The sequence below is a fragment of the Leguminivora glycinivorella genome, chromosome 2, assembly GCF_023078275.1.
Source record: "Leguminivora glycinivorella isolate SPB_JAAS2020 chromosome 2, LegGlyc_1.1, whole genome shotgun sequence".
NCBI classification, from domain to species: Eukaryota; Metazoa; Arthropoda; class Insecta; order Lepidoptera; family Tortricidae; genus Leguminivora; species Leguminivora glycinivorella.
Window position 1 is genome coordinate 25,908,577 of NC_062972.1, and position 15,766 is coordinate 25,924,342.

The 15,766-nt window shown below is 35.5% G+C and overlaps 1 protein-coding gene across 1 annotated transcript in view; it reads left to right on the forward strand.

Annotated features, from left to right (window-relative positions):
* LOC125242385 (zwei Ig domain protein zig-8-like) overlaps positions 1–15,766 on the forward strand; it is a 237,137-nt gene that overhangs the window by 81,216 nt on the left and 140,155 nt on the right. The gene's annotated exons all lie outside the window — the stretch shown is intronic.

A 15,766-nucleotide genomic window follows, 5' to 3' on the forward strand; every position in this document is an offset into this window, starting at 1 on the left:
CAATGAAATTCGCTGGACAAGCGGAAAATAATATTTATTAGAATAGAGGGAATGTTCAGAGACAACAATCACTCGTTTGACAAGGAACATAATATTTATTTTAATATCACACGGTCCCCGTCTCGACATAAGTCGAGAAATGTGGACAGAAGGTGCTGGCAACACGACGGGAATAGCTGTGAGTTCAGTGATTCTTTGGCGGGAATTTGAACTGAGAGGGCGGAAAATTTCAAATATTTTTCAAACTTTTCAAAATTCTGTATATATATATATTGTAATTTTGTCTGTAATATAGTATTAGTGTAATATACTGATAGAAAATGAGTGACGGCGAGGGCGGGGGTGAGAAACCCCCGGCCTCCAGGAACAAAAAGAATAAAAGGAGTAAGACAGTGGACCTAGACAAGGAAAATGGTAATGGCGTCGGCGGCGGTGAGGAAAATTCTTATTTACCTTACTTCAAGCCTAATTACAAAAGACTTTACCCAGAAAACTCACTCAACAGTGAATTTAAAGTTTTTGTTGAGTCAACTGGCACGGACAAAATTGGAAATAAAAGCCCGATTTACCTGAATCATATATTCACAAATGGAATCAAAGGTGTGCAGGCTATTCGCAGAGTTAATGCAAATAAAATTGTAGTGGCCTTTAAGCAATTTAACACGGCGAACAATTTCATAAATAACTCCGCTTTTCTTGAAAAAAATGGCTTGCGAGCATTCATTCCTGCGGCGCATATAGAAAAAACTGGTATCATACGATTTGTTCCAACGACCATTTCTAACAAGGATTTGTATTCGAAGCTGTCGTCGATTTACGAAATCATTTCAATTCGACGATTCACAAAAAAAGTAAGTAGGTCAAGACCGAGTGCCTTTACAAACTGTAAGCATCACATTCTTGTCGAACACATTACCGGATAATGTCCAATACGACCTGTTCTCGTACAGAGTCTTTGACTATGTTCCTCCTCTGCAGCAATGTTACAGATGTTTTAAATTTAATCACTCGGCCAAGATCTGCAGCGGCAAACAGCGCTGCAGCTGTTGCGCTGGTGAGCATCACTACAAGGACTGTGAAACCCCAACGGAACTTAATTGTGTTAATTGCAGCGGACCTCATATGGCGATTTCCAGGGCATGCCCAATTAAAATGCAGAAAATTAATGAAAAAAGGAGTAAAATCACTTACGCCTCCACTGTAAATACTGTTGTAAATACTGAACACCTGACTAATTTCCCAGCCTTAAAGGCTCCGCTGCAAGCAGCGCAAAATGTAAATACTAATAATGTAAATACCAATGTAAAAAAGAATGTAAATAAACCTGTAACTATAAATAAGTCACAGACCCCACCGGCACTGCCCACTGTTGCCGATGTTAAGGCGCAGTTACTGAGCAACGATGTTCTGGCCTCAGCTGTTGTTCAAACTTTAGTAGATTTAGCAAATAAAGTTGACGACTCTCCAATTAACACCAAAATAATTAAGGATATGCTCTTAAAGAATTTGTCATAACATGGATTCTTGTCCCTCTCATATTTCACAGTTAAGAATTGCTTTACATAATATTCAAAGTGTTAAAAATAAAAAACCTTTACTTATTCAGTTTTTAAAAGAAAATAACATAGATATTTAAACACATAAAAAAAAAAAAAGTAAAGTGTTATATATATTGGTGTATTAATGTAATTGTATATGTATATATTTGTTACCATGTGTATACAAAATTTGCATTTAATTCTTTTAGTGGTTGTACATTTTTGAATTCGTCACTCATCGTTAATTCGCTTCTACTCATTTCCTCAAAGGTTGACTGGAAGAGATCCCATTAAGGGATAAGTCCGCCTACATTGTATATTACTGACTCTGTAACTGTGTCTCTTTTGTTTCCTTTATGTACAATAAAGCTTATACATACATACATACATATTTGTTTACTTAACGAAACGTGGCTCACAGATGGTTATAATTTTAATATTCCTGGATACAATTTCTATAATAAAAATGCAAAAAATAGACATGGTGGTGTAGCCATACTTATTAAACCATTTTTAAAGTACAAAATACTACAAACAGATTTCTATGAGGATGTACAGACAATTGCTTTATCACTGTCGGTTGAAACAGGTAAGTTGACAATCTTATGTGTTTACTGTCCTCCAACAGGCGGTCTTTTAGAAATTAATAAATTAAAGAAAATAATTCTTGATCTACCTAAACCTATATTCGTATCAGGCGACTTCAACGCTCATCATATAGCATTTGGCTGTGCGTCCACCAAACCGCGTGGCCGGCAATTATTTGACATGATAGAAGAGTGTGATTTATGCATTTTGAATGATGGTAGCTTTACAACTCTTAATTATCCAAATCGTAATCCTTCTGCCATAGATGTTAGTTTAATTAGTCCTAGTGTTGCCCCTCTTTGCGAATGGTTGGTAAATGATAACAACATGGGAAGCTATCACTTCCCGACCATAACCGACATTACACTTTCAGTTGATAGATATCAAGTAAACTCTCCTATTGATAAATATTTATACAGCAAAGCAGACTTGACAAAGTTTAATCAGTTATCAAGTAGCGTCTTTGAAAATTTTACTGTTGATTATGAAAATCCTTTAGAGTCATACAATCAATTTTGCATAGGTCTTGATACTCTTAAACAACAATGTATTCCAAAATTTACTAAAACATCAACTTTTAAAAGCAAACCTCCCGCTCCGTGGTGGAATGAAAAATGTGAGCAGAGTGTCATCAACTCTTATCAAGCTTTAAAATACTATAGAGCTAATCCTACTATAGATAATTATATAAAATACAAAAGACTTGATGCATTAAAAAAACGAACTATTGCAGAGGAAAAAAGTAATGGCTGGAAAAGACTTTGTAATTATTTCAATAGAACTACGCCAATAAGCATCATTTGGAACTACATAAAAAGGTTTAAAGGTATGAATACAAATAAAAATAAATCATATAGTGATGAATTTGTCCCCTCCTTTTTAGATAAGTTGTCTGATGACAGCACAGTTTTGTTAGATAATCTTGATGTTTACTACAATCTCAATAATAACAACGAAAATACAAAATTTCTTTTGCAACCATTTTCAAGAACTGAATTCTTATCAAGTCTTTTATCACGTAAAAATACTAGCCCTGGCTTAGACGATTTTCCCTATATATTAATAAAAAATTTGGATTCAACAGTACTAGATATTTTATTAGCCATCTTCAATGCATTATGGTCGAAACAAATAATTCCGCAGTCTTGGAAAACGCAATGTGTGATCCCAGTCCTTAAGCCTGGTAAGCCTCCAAATAACGCCGATTCATATCGACCTATATCCTTGTCTTCATGTATAGGCAAAATATTTGAAAATATTATTAAGTGTCGACTTGACTGGTTTGTTGAATCTAACGGCATCATTCCTCATGTGCAATATGGCTTCAGGAAGGGTAGGAGCTGCGCAGACAGCTTCCTTTCTCTCATATCTGACCTGAAATATGCAAAAAATAGTCATTCTAGTGCTGTATGTGCTTTCTTAGATGTAAAAGGGGCATTTGATAATGTCCAGCCTAGTGTTCTAGTTAAAGTCTTGACTGGCTTGGGGATACCCGGTCTACTTGCAAAATGGATATATGAATTCCTAAGTAACCGTATTCTATATGTGAAACATAATAACATGTTACATGGACCAAGATCTGTATCTAAGGGTACTATGCAAGGTGCAATTTTATCCCCATTGCTATATAATCTGTACACTAGTGAGATTTGTAAATATGTAAATACACAGTTTGTAAATATTTTGCAATTTGCAGATGACCTTGTATTATACTCAGTGCATCATAGTGTAGACATTGCCATAAATAGGGTAAACTATGCTCTTGAGGAACTTCATTCATATTACTCAAATAAATTACTACTACAAATAAATCCCTCTAAAAGTTCCGCTATGATTTTTAGCAAAGATTTACCATCTTTTCATATTTTATTTAACAATGAAATAATTCCCCATGTTGATCACACATAAATTTTTGGGTATAGTTATTGAAAGTAATCTGTCTTTTGAAAAGCACATTAAATATATTTCACAAAATTCAGCAAAGGGTCTAAACATAATGAGATGTTTGGCAGGAGTATCTTGGGGGCAGACCCAAAAATACTCACTATTTTGTATAAAGCCATAGTTAGGAGTCATTTTGATTATAGTTGTTTAGCGTATTTAGATAGTAAGTGTGTACAAAGATTAGATATTATTCAGAACAAGGCTTTGAGGATAATTTCAGGAGCTATGTGCTCCACCCCTATAAGGGCAATGGAGATAGAAACTAATATTATGCCACTTACATTGAGAAGGTTACTACTTGCAGAAAGATTCGGTGTGAAGCTACTAGCTTCAAGTAATCAACATATAATGAAGAAAATCATACCTTGCGAATTAAACTGTAGGGAGCATCTAACAACAGGTGCTGATCTTCTCAATGGCCATCCTCCCGAACTGTCTCGCATTTTGCTGGAATTAAAGAAAAATTACCCATCAATATACTGTATTTCACCTTGGCCATGCTATTCTCATACATATGATTGTTTGTTTTGTGAGGTTTCAGTAATTAAGGATTTAGTCAATAATAATGAGGAAATGTTAGAGTTTTTAAGTAAAAATGAAGAAGTCTATAAACTTTATACTGATGGTAGTAAAGGAGATCACCATGTACGTAGTGCTGTTTATAATCCTCAAACCAAATTTGTCCAAAGCTTTGTTCTGAACGGTAACTTTAGTATTTTCTCTGCAGAGGCATATGCAGTCTTAGAGGCCATTAAAATTATAAGTCATGTAAATAGTCATCAAAAGTTTCTTATTCTCACCGACTCTTTAAGTTTAATTAAAGCTTTAGAAAGTTTTAAGATACATTTCAAAAGTTTGTATATAATTTTTAAGATAAAAGAAATGATTACTATTTATAAGAAAAAGGGAATTGAAATTTCCTTTATGTGGATCCCTTCACATAAAGGAATATCCGGAAATGAGATAGCTGATAAGGCTGCAAATGAAGGACTTAACCCATTAGATGTATCATTAATGATAAATATACCAATGACAGATTGTTATTCGACAATAAATAATGAAATAAGAAGTTTGTGGAAGGAGTTTTGGAAAAAAGATCAGGAAATTAAAGGAAAATGGTATGGAAGTATCCAAGCAAACTTACCAGTTAAGCCATGGTACCACAAGTTAAGAACAGCAAGTCGCGACTTCATCACAACTTTAAACCGCCTCCGTTTTGGTCACACTAAAACACCTGCTCACCTACCCAAACTTGGGATCATTGGTGATGACAAATGCACCAACTGTGGTAACATCTGTGATGTACAACATATAGTCTTTTCGTGTCCAGCATATTCCATGGCTCGTCTCATTCTGGCCACTGAGGTAACTGAAAAGGAAGTGCTTGAAGTCACAGACGACCCCTCCCGCCGCCTAAAAGTGTTGTTGCAAAATGTGGACTATTATCAACCAATTTATAAGTTCGTTAAAAACACTTTTGGTTCAGTTTGACGTTACACCGGTTTGACAGTATGCAACGAAAGTGAGTTTTAAATGTGTGAAATGTGAAGTGAACCAACTTAAAAAACCGTACAAACGCATTACCATTAAAATAAAGACAGCTTTAGTAAAACTAGTGATATTAAAATATGAACTGTGAAGTGAGCAAAGAACTGACTCATCACCATCAAAAATAAAGACTTGGCTTAAAGGTCTTAGATACCAGGCCATAAAATTACAAAAAAAAAAAAAAAAATGTGAGTTCAGTGATTCATTGACATTTGACAAGTGTATTTTCCTACCAAACAAATAGCTGTGTTTTCCATTACAAACTTAATTAGGAAAAAACATCATTAGCCATGTTAATCTATAGATTGTCTGCGCATGACGTAAATCGAATTGAGCACAAAATTTTCTGACATTTAAGTTATGAGGCATAAAGTACATCATGTCAGTGATTGACTCGGCATGAAGGTAAGTTAGGTTCTATGACGTCACTACACGTCTGACAGCGTTTTCGGTGGCCAAAGTTAAAATAAATATTACACACATTTTGAATCGAAAATACGTAGCCACCATACACTTTTAATACCCAAAATCTATAAAAATTGGTTTCTTATGTCAAATACTACAGGAAACAATCTTTTCTTGTGCCAAATTCGATAAGAGTCTAGTAGCCTACTGAAAGTAACAAATAACATAGCTGTTTACTACCTACATCAACAGTAAGTTCCCATACAAGTTGCAGGTGCGTCTGTCTACATATTCGCTCCTTGAAAAACATAGTGTCATTAAATGAAAAACGTCTTTTTTGGGTACAATGGTTTAAAGTTTTGAAATTTTTGAATTGTCAAAAATTGCCATTTTTACAACAAACTTGTAATTTTTTGGCAGATCTTGTTAGTTTTGTGACTAAACCTGGGGCCCGTTTCTCGAAAGGTACAAGCCTTGTATTACAAGTGCGCAAACTGTCAGATCGTATGGGTCGTCATGGAAACACACTTGTAATACAAGGCTTGTACCTTTCGAGAAACGGGCCCCAGATAGGTATAATAGTAAATTGTATTTTTTTATTTTGTTTCTAAGATAATTAAGCTTAAACAAAATGGTAGTGACACTTTTCCATTTATTTTTGTTTAGGGACACATGACAATTTTATATCTTCGTTTTACTTTGTGGAAAAATGACACTATAGCCATTTTTTTATGAAATTTACCTATTATTTCAATGAATAATTAGCAATCAAACCACCTTTTATGTATATACATTAAAATTTACTGAATTAAATGACATTCGGTCTCAAACCCTGTATCTATTTAGCATTACTGCCCTTAAAAACTAGTGTAAACACTCCTGGCTTGCCCTCTTAAACAATAAAATATAACTAAAAAAATATTAGAAACAAAAATCACTTTCAGTCTTGACATTTGCGTTAGTAATACAACATTTATTTTAATATCCATAAAATTCATGACATTTTATACAAAAAATTAAAATTGTCAGGAAAAAGTAACCAAAGTGCATTCAGGTTAAAATTTTAAAAAATCAAACGCAATAAAATCAACAAATATCGAAAAAAATTACTTAAAATTAACCTTAAAACCCAGTGTTCCTCCCTCTGGCCCTTCCTGTAGCTTCCATGCGATCAGTTATGGACGATCAGTGTTACGATCAGTTTTTGAGGAATATTTTCCCATTCCTCAATAACTACGGCTTCCAGTTCGTTGACGGTGGCTGGAGCAGGATCCCGTGACCAAACAAGCCGTTTTAACTCATCCCAGAGATGTTCGATGGGGTTCAGGTCGGGGCTCGTTGCTGCCACTCCATTACGGTGCATTCCGACCTCATGCATCAGGGAGTCCCGCACTATCAAGGCAGTATGGCAACGGGCGTAGACGTGCATGAATTGGAAATCAGGTCCAAAAAACTCAGCGTACGAGACCATACGTTCTTCTAAGATCTCCATAATGTAACTGCCTGCAGTTAAGGATCCGTTTTGCCGTCGATGGAAATGCCGCCCAGAACATGCACAAGCCGCTCCCGTAACTGACTGTTTCTTCGGTGAAGACTGGTGTAACCTGCTCTCCTTGACTCCTGTACACCCTTTTGCGTTATAGTTGGTGTAAATGATCTCCTTCGTCTCGTTGGGGAACAAAACTTTCCTCTATTGCTGCAACGTCCAATCCTTAAGCCTTATAGCAATTCGATTGGGGTATTGGCTCTGGCTTCAATTGGTAGCCTCTGTCAGCTCTTCGGGGTATCATTTTCTTCTCCCTCAATCTTCTTCTGATCATGGAGACACTCACTACAGTCCTTCGAGCTGCTCTAAGCAGTATCTGCAGCTCAGGAGCGATAAGAAAGCGGTTCCGCAAAGAGGCCGATACAATGTACCGGTCGTCTCTAGCGGTGGTGCAGCGTCTTCTCTCAGATCCTGGCCTCCTGATGTAGCTACTGGTCTCCAGAAACCGCAACAAGACTCGTCGCACCCGGAAACGGATTATGCTTAGGCGTTCAGCAACTTGCTATTGCCGTAGTCCGTTTAGGAGCAGTACCACCACTTGAGCTGCTTTTTCTGGTGTTTTACCCCTATTGCCTTCAAGGCTTTTTTTTCTGCAGGCGTTCGTCCTCGGTGACTTTTGGAGTGCAAAAGATCCACATGACACCTTTACAGCTCCTTCTAAAACCATCTGGGGTAGCACACCTAGAGTCCCATTAAAATCGCATCAATACCTTTTTTTTAAACCACGGCAGATTGGCGATTATTGTTTTTAAGAAAGTTGTACACCTTTTCTCTTAAAGGGCTTTAATTGTACTTTGAAATGATACAAATATTGATAAGTAGATTACAGTAAATAAGATTAGAGATATTTTTGCTTGAAACGATTTTGCGCGAGGTGCGATTTTTTTTTGACGACGTGGTATACCCTAACTTATGCGAAGTTTAGTCGGCCGCTTGAAATGTGCATGCTCGTGGCGATGTAGCAAATAGGTGATCTGTAGATGCTGGTGTGTTTATACTATTGATGATTGCTTTGAATTTTTGAGCCTTGAATATCGTTGAGCCATTTTTTACTGTAACAAACAAATATACTTATTTATGGCTAATAATTTAGTTATATTAATGCACAAGAAATTTATCCACTAGCAATCATAGTTTTTAAATTGTATCTTAAATTAGTAATTGTGTCTTGTAGATCACAAAAATAGCAATTACTTCGTAAAAAATAATTATACAAAAAATAACTTTCATTTTTATTAGCGCTGTTTATAGGTATTTTACAAAAAAATAGAGTAAAATGTCTCTTTCATAGAATTTTATCAAAATTGTGTAGGTTTATGTGCTAAACTTAAATGGAACAATGGTATTAAACGTAATATGTCTAGAAGGTAATTAATCATTAACTGTTTTGTAATTTTAATTACCGCAAAGCATGACATAAAACTTAAAGTGACAATAATCAGTCAACGCGCTTAAAGCTACCATTACCAGTTAAAGAGGCTTTAAACTCATAACAGCGGTATTCCATTGCTTTGCAAGCGTAATTATGGTAATTCATACAATCAAAAATGACACTAAACAGATAATGACGATTCATTCATGCAAATTATTTTTAGCGAGTTAAGACCATAACGTCATTTTAAGTAAAAGTACAGTACAACTTTATTTTTAACCTGCATTAAGCCTAATAGTTTAAAGCCAAACCGTCATTACGTGCACAGTGTCACTATACCTATCTCAAAACGTTTAGAATTGTTAAAGTACTAGTGTCATTATAGCAAAAATGACACTGTTACTTTAAAATGAAACTCAATATTGAATAGTTATTACAAGTTCAAAGTGACACTTTAAGGATTGATACAATGTTCCATAAGAAAATTGTCATACTTACCATTCAATCTCGCGGAAAACCGTCACTAAACATAAAATGACAACTTTCGTCTTACAGTTCACTACATTTTGATCGGCGTCCAGGTCATTAATGCAAACATGACATTGTTCCCGTCCCCCACGCGTCTATTCCCACTATTCGCCATAGTGACATTAGCGCCCCCTGTCGCTTGTAAGCGAGCTAATTCGATAGGTGTCTTTGCATTGCGTTCGTTATGAACGCGCGACCTAGATGGCGTTGTTAACTAAAAACCTATGTTTTTTGGATAGTGTCACTATGTTTTTCAAGGAGCGAATTATATTACGTTCCCATAAACATTAAATAAATAAAAAATATATACAAAGAAATACCTATTGCTCTTAAAATTACCTGAAATAAAGTTGGCTCCGTTTCTTTACAATCGACTACACCGAAATGTTCGATAAATACATTAGTTCAATAGACTTTTAATGTCAATACCCAATCAGACGTATCCGTAGAACTCTAATAAACTCTTCCAACTTCTAGCTTTGTGGTAAATCAACTCGTTATAAAGAAACAAATTCAACTTCGCTCGACCGTAGCTCTGCGTACGAGAACGAAATTGGATGCCTTCGTTTCTTCGCAAAACCAATCGTGTACTGAATTCCTAATGAATACTGTCTTGTAAACGGTATCTAAATTTTATACTGGAATAAAGTTTTAGCTTAGCTTGTAAATATGTATGAATTACTCTACAAGAAACCGTTCTATTGTTCGATCATAATTATCTACTGAATTCTTTATCTGCTAAGGCCCACTTGCACCAACCACTTAACTCAGGGTTAGTGGGCTGTCATCTGTCAAGTCCATATAAAATGGTGGGTTAACCCTCCATTTTCGTTGGTGCAAGTGGCCCGAGGAAGGTAACATGTACCATCGGCGACACTGTTTAGCTGTACATTTGTAATCCTTATTACAAGGAAATAAAGCCTACCGATGATTAGTTAAAGGTGTTGCTGTTTGTACTTAAGTATTGCGTTAATCGGATGGCCAAGCTACGTCTGAGCGACAGATTTTTTTTTTTATATTATGTGTCAACAACCCATTTTTATTTCTGTTATATTCTTCATTGCATAACATTTATATTGATTTGTCTTTTACAGGTAAATTTGAGGGGGAGTCAGCTAAACGAGATAGCCCTCAGCTACCAAAACGTGCGTATTTGTATGGACTTTTCAAATGAGATCATTGTATGTTACATGCCGTGGTAACATGCTATATTGGATCCTATTTAGCATCCTAGTTTGTGTTGTGTTTACCTTCATACCTTGTATTTGTCCAATTTGATGTTTAATAAAGTATATTCTACTCTATTCTAAGTTTGAAAACCACTCAAATTATATGTGTATATAGTTGGGTTAGAACCAAAAATTACATGGCAGCTACATTTTGTACGTCTTGCAAAAGTCTCTTCTGAGATTGTTTTTTTCTAATTATTGATGAGAACCTGTAATGTCCCTCTGCTGGGCAATAACCTTTCATTTTTTTTCATTCCTTGTGAGGAATACCGGGGTGTTAAGCAGTGCTCGGCCATTCGTCCAAAAAGGAGTAGCTGGTTTGGCCATCGTATAATTATGTGGTGAGCCGCTGACTGAATGAGTGCCGCTGTTTCTGAGAAATAACTAAAAATAATAACTTCCGCAAATTAATATTCCAGTTTGACATCAAACACTGTAAATCAAAGTAAACAAACCTAAAATTCTCGTGTTTTAAAGAAATACTTGTTTCTTTTCACCTTTTTCTCGTTGGGTTTTGTTGAAATATTTTACGGTCGAGAAGAAATATAGAGCTGATTGTTTGGATTCCGGACTTGGAGGGTAATTTAAGAATATTGTGTAGGTGGATAACAAAGGTTGACCGAACAGAAATATTTGTATGGGCCTGTAGGCCTTTTATAATTTATATTATAAGTCCGGATTGATGGAAAAAATACATGTAACTTTGAAGAAGATGCTTAATATTATCTAACTGAAAAAAATATGATGCTATAAAAAGTTTCGCTTAAGGTACAGCAGGGCAAATCTCGACTAGTGGGCAATTCGTAACTAATCCATTTTTTCCATTATTACACTAGGATTTTGAGTTCTACATATATCCACTGAACACGCCTACCATATATAACCGGTGGATACTATATTTAATAATGCAAACATTGTAAAACATAGAAAAATGGACCAGTTACATTTGCCCCCAGTCGAGATTTGCGCCGCTGTACCTTACTCTTATGATTATATACACGAAGATATATCTAAATCTAATACAACTACGTAATACCTACCTATATATATTATGTTATGCAAAAGTTACCCGCTAAATCATCCAAATCCTCAACAAAAATGGAGCTAAGATTGCAGAAAAATCGACGAACTTAAAAGTATAGATATAAATAACCAAGTTCAACAAAATATGAGTGCTCACATTGTCAGTGCCAAACGAGTGAACATTAAAATGCAATTTCTGTATCAGGCAATGGAAAACGACTTTTATTGCATTATGTCTGGAACGCAGCTTTTAATGGTCTTGGAAATTATTCCGTGGATTACTATCATTTCGCTACAGATTTATTTCGAGATTTGAGTATAAATATGTTGAATATTTAAATTCAGATACGACTATCCAATTCAATAACCTGAATGAAATATTCTGATATTATGTATAATACTAAAAAGAAATGAAATAAATTGTAATATTTACACAATAAAAACAAGTAAAGATCTTCACGAGAGTCGTAACAAAAGCAAGCCAATGTTTTTCATAATCCAAAACAAACAACGGCTCAAAGTACCAAAAGAACTTGTCAAAACAAAGTGCTATTTTCCTACTAGAATGTTCTTGTTTTCGAGAAAACGTCATTGGTCGGATGCTAGTTTGTTTTGTCAGTTTGTTTTGTGCGGCGACCGAATTGGGTAATGACCAGGAGGTGAAATATTGCGAGCACTCGAGATTCGGCGATAATAGCCCGAAAGGGATGTTTTTTGCTAAGGTCAGCAGTAAACAATAGTTATTTGTTATACAAGGGGGCAAAGTTGTATTTTAACGCCGAGTGTGGAATTGAAAAACGAGCAAGCGAAAGGATTCTATAGTTGAACCACGAGCGAAGCGAGTGGTTCGAGAATAGAATTCTGAACTTGCGAGTTTTTTAACACACGAGAAGTAAAATACATTTGCACCCGAGTGTAACACAAAACATTTCCCCTCACTATAGCGAGGAAACTACAACGCAAAAAATGCGTTTATCACTGCTTCCAGTTAGTTCCACAGGTGGTAAATCATCTTTATTACTAGATTCACCTACTTTTATCAATTTTAAAGCAGTTAATTTGACGTTATTCAAGGTCAAATTACTTTACCCACTAGTGGATAAAATGCGTTTTTACCCGCTGGTATTAAAGGAAAAACACGTGTTTCCGAGCTAGTGAGGGGAAAAGTAAAATTTAATGACCTGATAAGAAATGAATCGAGATTCGTATGATTGATGGTAAAAAAAGTATTTTTTGGGTCTTCTTATAATAAACTATAAAACTTTGAAAATTCTTATGTAAAAATACTGATTTGTGTTTTTTATTTACACTGTATTTGTATTAAGGAAAAGTAAACGTTAATTCCAAGCAGCATCTTAAGTTAGAACCAGGCCAACGCCAAGAAATCTAGTCTACTTAGCCAGTCGCCACTCTTTACACTTTTTTTTTCTACATCTGTTTCACAATTTTGCACATAGGTACAATAAACACATGCAATACACGTTATCGTTATATCACTGCTAGCTAAAGATCATTGATCTCCATCTTGAGCAGTCTCGGGCCAGTCGCTGACCAAGTCCAGGACCAAGTCCAGGTCATCCCGCTATCTGCGTTTGGTGTGATCCTCACCCGTCCTGCGGCACCCGACCGAAGCAATTTTTACTTACCTCTGTGGGTGCATGCGACAGACTTAGCCAGCACAGTTCCATTTTAGCTTGGTGGTTTTGGCTCCAACATCAATAATGCGAGTCTTTAAGCGCAACGAGAGTTGATTAGGTCAATCCGTTGTATCCGAACATGGCGCGCTCCATACTCTTTGGAAAACCTTCAATTTAAAAAACCAAAATATATAACAAAATGACAAAATCAGGCTCAAGTTTACAGTTCCACATAAAACAGCATTATGGGCACGACGGCTGCCAATCCCTTTATCAACGCTTTAATAGCAGTGTGCCTCCACGCTTCGCTGGCTCAAGCACGCAAAATGTTAATTTACTTCATTTGTTCAGTGAAATAATTGAACAATAATTATGTTTCATATTTTTGGAATGATAGTAGAATTATAATTTAAACCCCTGTTGTTATTTATGAAATTTAGTTGTAAGAATTTTACTTCCGCGTATCCGTACAACAGTCAGACAGACTGCAATAAAGTTTTGTTGGGAATTAATTTAATACGCATATGGAATACGTTTTAGGTCACATGGCAGTCACTTTTGTAAAACTAGTGCCTACGCCTAAACTTGGGATTAGTTGTCACTGTAGACCTGGTTCCCATTAGCAGTGGCAAATGCCGGGGTAACGCAAAGAGGAGGATGATGGAATGCATTAAAAAAAAAAACTATTTTAAGAAGCTTTTACTCTTCTGGGCGAGCTCACTCCATTGTAGGCCACGTCTTTGTCTTTGGCTAGTCTGTGGTCAGAGTAAGCCCATTTATAATTAAAAACAAAAAAGAACTGGGGTTATATGTAGAAAAACCTTCAAAGCTACAACTTACACTACTCACGAACAGATTAGAACTTCTCAATTGACATTTTAGGTTATGAAACCTATATCATCTTTGCAGCCATCATTTCCTAAAATAACAACAATCTGATCGAGTCACTCCTTGAGTTTGTAGTTGCACACAATATTCTCAAACACAATATCGAAGTCCTGAATAATTCCCCCAAGCGGCACGTAATCAACTTACTAAATCAATGTTGACGCAAGTATTAAGTCACGCCAGAGATTTCTCTTACCGACACCGTCGGGAATACGGCTTCGAGCTGTATGGATTGTATACAGTGTGTATTTTTGATATTACCGCTTTAACCAGACCAAGGTTTTTAGTGCTAAGAACCCATACAAGAAGTAATTATAAGTTTTTTCCTAACTACCATAGTGTAGTTAATTTTTAATAATATATTGTGCAGCCATGTATTGCGTGCACCTATTTGATATCTGGAAGACCCAAAACTAATTGACAGTTCTTATGTCAAGTGTTAGCAACACTAGCAATGTTTAAAAAGATAAATAATGTGAGGGTAGAAATGGATTTTTATTAAAAATAACAGACGGGTATTCTGGGAAAAATGGGGCATTGATTATCGAGTTGTGACAGTGAGTGGTTATGTGCAAATTAAAACTATGTAATGATTTTGAAAAGTAATTATATCAGTTTGAGAATCAACAGTGGTATACTTTACAACAATCACCGTAAACCCAACGACCTACAATAAATCCGAAGTGGTAAGAACGTTGAGAGAAACTTCAGGTATGTGTTTTTTTTTCTTTTACCTGGATTGCTAGCTGCAAGTACACGCCTACAATGTGGAATATAAAGAAGTTAAATTTGAGTAGGTACTGTACAATAGTATACATAATGCCAATAATCTCAAAAATTATAAGTTTATTGAGCAGTTTGTAATATCAGTTTGTCAAATTAATTTTCGTTACTTTACGAAGTGATCTTGTAATAAGTCACACAGATATCCCAGTAAAATACTCAGTAGACAAAGATACCTACTTACATAACTTTTTGTTATTTAACAATAATTTTATTTAATTTATAAAGGCGTTGTTAAGGGTAACTTGTTTATTTTAGAGATGTACATTCCGCAACGTGATATTTAAAGGTTTATATCTAATTCAGTAAATAATCATCGCTAAAAAAAAAGAGTACTCAACAATGAACGAAACGTTGCATACATTAGCAACTAACAAAACGCGTGTTTCCGCCTGCATACGCTGGCCAATGTAAGTTGACCCCACGCTTCAAGTTATTTACACGCGAATGAACATCAACGTTATTCTGGTTTTTTCTCCGGTATGCAGAAATCGGAGAGCTTCTTGAATATGAAAATTACTCAGGAAGGTTATGGCAACTTTAAATCTTTTGCCCATTCCATAAGGTTGATATTTCAATGAGTAATTGAATGATTACATTTAACCTAATATTTATTTTTTTATATTAGAATCCTTGCATTTAAGTACGTGCTAGGGTTTTGTATAGGAAGTATGTACGATGAACGTCAAATAAAGGAAGTACAGTTTTGCATTGTGCGGTGACTACGTTGCTATTTT